This window comes from Microcebus murinus, chromosome 3, assembly GCF_040939455.1.
Source record: "Microcebus murinus isolate Inina chromosome 3, M.murinus_Inina_mat1.0, whole genome shotgun sequence".
Classification (NCBI taxonomy): Eukaryota; Metazoa; Chordata; class Mammalia; order Primates; family Cheirogaleidae; genus Microcebus; species Microcebus murinus.
The window spans coordinates 7,351,292-7,357,510 of record NC_134106.1 but is presented as its reverse complement, the minus strand read 5'-3'; positions in this window follow the sequence as shown (position 1 = coordinate 7,357,510).

Genomic DNA, 6,219 nt, shown 5'->3' with positions numbered 1-6,219 from the left:
CCCACGCTCTCCTCCCGTGGAGCTCCTGCCCTGCCTCGGCTGTCCGTATCCTGTCACCGCATCCTGTCACCTCCTCCGTCAAGGCTCCGGACCACAGCCACTCGGGCCGCCCCGGGCAGTTCCTGATGATCCGGGTGCTTTAACTGCCTGACTCCCCCACTTTCAGAGAGTCCCGGGGCGGTGTAGGGACTTGTGTCATTTACGGCTGCCTTCACCCCACCCTTCCTGGCTCCAGGAAACCATTGTGCAGCCTCCCACCAGAGCCTCCTTCCCCTTTCCCGGCAGTCACAGCGTGGGTGTACGGCACAGGCTGAGCCCATGCATTTCGGGGACCCTGCCTCTGCTCCAGGTGATGCCCCAGGAGGAGCCAGTGGGCGATATTTGCCCCTGGGTGGCAGCGGTGTAGGGTGGAGGGTGTGTCCTGGGCAGTTCCTGGCCCTGGTTCCTGGGGTGGGACCTTGGCTGTGCTCCTGTCTGTTTTCCCAGCTTGCCTATGGATCTTTAGAGCTATTTTTCACCTAAATTAGCTGGAGAGTTTCTCTCCTTCCCCTTGGAAGGCATCCTTCTGCCTCGGGGCTGGCATGTCCCACCTGATGGCAATTTCCCTCGGGAAGAAACAGAGCAACTAAAAGCATCCCATGACACAGGCTTATTGCTGTAACTTCTTGCTGGGATTCCCGAGAAACCTCAGGCCCACCCTCCCGTATGGGCGTCCCCTTCCCAAAGTCAGCGGCCAGACCCCAGGCAAACCAGCCAGGCTAACCTCCCCACCCCCAATGCACACGCATGCACATGCACATGTGTACACAGGCACACGCACACACCTGTCACTGCTGCTCTTTATGTGCATGAGACCTTGGCTGCCACGTGAGACTCTGCCCTGCCCAGGGCAGTGGCCCTCCTAACACACAATAGCAGGGGTGCTGGGGCTGCCTTTGCTCGAGCACCCCAGTTACAGGGAAGCCTTCAGCTGGGTTCCCTGACTACGCGGAACTCTCTCCCTGTCTTCCCACCCCTCGATGCCCCTCTGCCCTTGGGGTCCAACCCTTCTACCCCGCTTACCCCCTCACTGATTTGGGTGCAGTTCTGACTCTATCCTCTCCTCGCCCCTCCCCAGACACAGTGTCCACTGCCACCCCCGTGGACACACTCCCAGCTACCTGGGCTCTGTCTACACTGGCAAGGGGAAGTGAGCACACTGGCAAGGTGAGACAAAGGAGATGCCCTGGAAAAGGATGACGTCAGACTGAATTTTAGGAAGCTGTCAAGCCAGAGAGTTCTCGGAGGTGTCTGTAGGAGGGAAAATGCCCTCTGTGGTCTCCGCGTGGGTCTGCCCAGCGTCCCCGGGTGACGAGGTCCGGGTTGTGCGTCTTCTCGGGAACTCTCCAGAGCGACGCCACGTTCCTGGCGCATTGGCGGCGTCAGTGACGGTTTTCCCCGTTTCTAACAATGTTCATTTTGGTCTCTTGACTAAGGTGCTGTCTGACAGGTGTCTCCATGTACAGCTAGTCTTTTTGTTTTATCATTAATAAGTATTTTGAAGGGAGGTGCTTTGAAATGATGTAAATATCCATTCTTCATTAAAATGTCAATTTCTTCATGTATTAATCTATATCAACATACCCCTTAATATTTTGAAATAAATTTAAAAAACTATATGAGTATGGAGTTGTGATATTCTGTTTTTTTTTTCAATAAGTTATATGTGACAGTCATTTATTTATTGTGATGCTCAAATTGTCCTAGATTTGGCTGGTGCGAGCCGTCTGTCATCTGAAGGTTTTATGTCCCCTCAAAATGCTTATGTTGAAATCCTAACCCCCAGGGGGATGGTCTTAGGAGGTGGGGCCTTTGGGAGAGCCTGCATGCTGGGATTAGTGGCCTTACAAGAAGAGGGCAGAAAGCTGGCTCCCTTCTTGCCACGATAGAAGGACACAGTGGGCCACCTGCTGTCCAAAGAGCCCCCACCAGAACCCGACCCTGCTGGCTCTTGGTCTCCAACTTCCAGCCTCCAGAACTTCGAGACACAGTTTCTATTGTTTATAAGCCGTCTGTCTGCTCTGTGGTGTTTTGTCAAAGCAGCCTGAACAGACTAAGACGGAGCCCACTCTAGGAGCCGGGCAGGTGCAGGCAGACCCGCGCTGGCTGGGAGGCCGAGGAGCCTTGTCCTGGGAGGGCACAGATGCCAGGGCCCTGGAGGCAGACAAGAGGCTCTGTGGGGTGGCTTGGTGGGTGCCACTTCCCAGGTCTGCTTGCTAAGTCCTGCCCCAGACTTGAAGACCAAGGACGGCCACAGGGCAGGCCTGAGAGCAGTGGGAGCCGCTACCCCCTGCACTCCCGCCCCAGCTCTGTGCTCCTGGGTCCCAAGTCCTTGTCCAGGCAGGGCCTGGGGCTAGGGGTCACCAGGGTCCAATGTATCTGGTATCTGCTTCCATGGAGTCTCTTGTTTGTCGGTGCCTCAGTTTCCCCATCTGGGCCCTGCATGGTGCAGCTGTGAAGGCCAGGACCCCTGTGTGCAGTCTTGGGCCCAGCTGCCCCCACTGTGGGTCTCTGTGGTGGGGAGGTCATCCCCGTCTTCCTCAGGACTGGTGCAAGGGGCCTCTTGTCACTCCTTGTGTTGAGGACAGGCAGGTGATGAGGAAGGAGGCATCTGGGGGGTGGTTGTGACACTCCGGAGGGAGCAGAGAGGCTGGCTGGGGTGGCAGTTGTGAGCACCACACAGGAGGCCAGGGGCCAGAGTCTCAGGCAGGGGACTTGGCTGAGGAGAGGCCCACAGACACCTCCGTCAGGTGGCCGAGCCCCCAGCCCCCGTGACAATGACGTTCAGGGCAGAGTGTCTTTTCCACCTGAGGACACTGGGGAGGGGTTGGGCCGTGGGATTCCGAGGTCCTGCTGGCCCCTGACATGGAGGGTGGGCCTCGCGCCTGGATCAGCGTGCCCTGACCCCGTGGCTGGCCCTGCTGGGCGTGAGGGCCCATCCCTGCCCTCTAGGGCGGCCTGGCAGCCAAGAGTCGGGAGAGGGAACCGGTAGGAGGCCTTTGGGCCAGCGACATGTGACTTGTATAAACTTCAGGGGTGAAAAGAAAAACAAAGAAAAAAAAAAGAAGAAGAAGAAAAAAAGATAAACTTGAGGGGCCTAGAATCATCTGGAGGCCCGAGCTGGAAGTGGGGGAAAGGTCGCAGCGTCGCGCCAGCTGCGGGGCTGTGCGCCAGGGCCAGCGGGAGCAAGGTGGCCTGTGGCCAGCTGGGCCAGACACCCACAGGCCAGCCCCGCCTGGCCGCCAGCCACTGGGAAGGCTGCGCGTTCGTGCGGACAGCCTGGCCGGCCTCTGGTCCCCTGGGCGGGCAGTGTGGGGAGGACCGTGGGCAGGAGGCCCCACCATGGTCTCCTCATCTCCTTGTTCCCCCTGGAGGGGGCTTCTCCAGGCCTCTGCCCTGGCTGTTCTGCAGGATGTCGTTCTGGGCCACGGCCAGGGTGCAGGGGGCTGGAGCGGAGGGGCTGGCTGGACAGGGGCTCTGGCGGGTGGGGGGCCTCCCCACGGGGCTCCTGCTGACCGTCCCTTCCGGCCGCCACACCTGCAGGCAGCGGCTCTGAGGGGACAGAGACAGCGAGGAGACAGTCTCCTTTTGGGGCCAGGGGGCCATGCAGTGTGTCCAGAGGGCGTCTGCTAACTGGGAAAGAGGTCACTTGAGAGGCAGACCCAGTGACCTTTCACCTTACGTCTGCCATGCCCCCAGGCCACGAGGACAAAGCACAGACATATTATGCGCCAGCCTCGGGCGCTCCGCCAGGCCTCCGTTGTTTCCAGGGTTTTGCTGGGTTTGTTTCAACCAGCAGCTACTTAATCCCAGCTCCTGCTAAGGACTTCCCCGCACACGGGAGCCAACAACACAGCCCTGCTGCCCTCTGGAGCCGGCCGCCGGGACAGAAGCGGCTGCACGCACACAGCGGTTGGGGACAGCAGGGAGGCCACCTGCACGTGACAGCGGTGAGTAGGTGCCGACCGGGGAGTGGAGTCCCAGCCCGAGGGCCCAAAGGCAGGCGAGGGCAGAGACAGGGACCGCAGGGAGTCTACGTCTTCAAGAGAGACAGGATCGTGTCAACTCTGGGTGCAGGAGGACTGGAGCTGCAGGAAATGGGAGACTGTTCCCAGATGGAGATTCAAGTCATCTTTTAATTTAAAAAGGAGGCTGGGCGCGGTGGTTCACGCCTGTAATCCTAGCACTCTGGGAGGCCGAGGCAGGCGGATCGCTCAAGGTCAGGAGTTTGAAACCAGCCTGAGCAAGAGTGAGAGCCCCGTCTCTACTATAAATAGAAAGAAATTAATTGGCCAACTGAAAATACATAGAAAAAATTAGCCGGGCATGGTGGTACATGCCTGTAGTCCCAGCTACTCGGGAGGCTGAGGCAAGAGGATTGTTTGAGCCCAGGAGCTTCAGGTTGCTGTGAGCGAGGCTGACGCCATGACACTCTAACCCGGACAACAGAGGGAGACTCTGCCTCAAAAAAAAAAAAAAAAAAAAAAATTAAAAAAGAAATCTTCATTGAGGTATATAATTCATATGTAATAAACTGCACCTACTTAAAGTGTACAGTTTGGTAGGTTTCTCATAACCCCCTCCACAAACTGTCATCACACTCAGATAACGAGGACATCCCCCCCACCTCAGGGATTCTCTGCCCCTTCATAATCCCTCCTCCCCCGGCCCCTGTGCCTGGGAGCCACCCATCTTTCTGGGTCACCATAGATGAGCTTGCATTTTCCAGCAGCCCAGCAGCCACCAGAGGGGCCAGATGGGGCCGAGCCCCTTCAAAGCCTCAGTCCTGAGAACTGTTATTATTTGACCTGGCTGGTGGGTCCCTGGAAAACCCCACTTGGGAGGCTGCCTGTATTTGACCCGACGCAGCGCTCACCCGGTGCCTTTTCCCAAGGGCATCTGTCAAAAAGTATTTGGAAGACACTGCCAGTTTCATGGCTCCCTGAGGGGGTGCACTGCAGCCGACGCAGACTCTGCACCACGACAACCAAAAGGCTTAAAAGGAAACACGGAGCAACGGCAAGTGCATAGGTGCTTGGAAAGTCGCCAGCACGTCCCTGGGAACCCAGAGGGCTGCCGTGCACATTCACAGGGCTGTGCACATGCTCAGGAAAGGCCCAAGGAGGCCCCCAGAGTTCACCTCTGGCTGACCTTGAGGCTCTGAGCACTGAGGAAGTGAAGGCTAAGGCAGAGCTGTCAGGTGCCTGCAGAGTGTAGGGGGGTGCGTCCCAGCACCCCACAGAGCCCCTCTGCAAAGCCTGGGAGACTCACGTGTCTAAGGAAATCTCTGTCCAATCATTAGCCGGCCACTAAGGTAGCTGAGCAGGGATCCCAGGGTCCATGCACAACAGGAAATACAAACCTTACAGAATTGTCCAGAAAAATCACTAAACAAACAAAATGGCAACAACAAACCCTGGAGAGGGTGAGAATCTGACTTCCAGAGTAAACACACTATGCTGTCTAAAATGCCAGTTTGTTCACCAAAAAATTACAAGACGTGCAAAGAAACATGAAAATATGGCCTGTATAAGGGAAAATCAATCGAAAGCATTCTGGAGATATCCCAGATAGGAAAACATGTCTAAAGAGCTGAAAGAGAGTATGAGGCGGTCTCACCAAACAGCACCCCGAGGTGCTGCCAGCTTGCCCAGAGCCACCCACCCTCCAAAAGCTGCCTGGATGTGGCTGCCGGACTGAGAACCAGGGCTGAGGAGGCCTAGGAGCCCCTGAGCCCCAGGAGCTGGGCAGAAGCAGCAGGCCAGCCCGGCCGGGAGGACGCAGCGGCACAGACGGAGGGACCCTGCTTGTGTTGAGCGGGGCATGCCCTGTTTGCAGATGGACTCGGAAAGGATGAGAGTGAGGACAGGCAGTCGGCAGTGGCCATGGGGTGGATGTAGAAAGGGCCCTGGGGTCTTCAGTCGGCCAACCCCGGCCCGGGCTCTGGGGATGGTTGGGAAACGGTGGGGTCTGTCACTGTGTGACAAGTCACCAAGCCTGGAGCCTAGTGCCTCTTTGTGAAATGGAGACGCTGCCCTGCCTGGCAAGCCTGTCCTTCCCAGGCAGGCTGGACGTGGGCACAGCCTAAGGTCTCTCCCCCAGGGCTTCCTGGAGAGGGGCTGCCGGTCTAAGGGGCCCCCTTGGAGCCAAGGCCCCACGCTGTTTGCTTACTCTTATCGT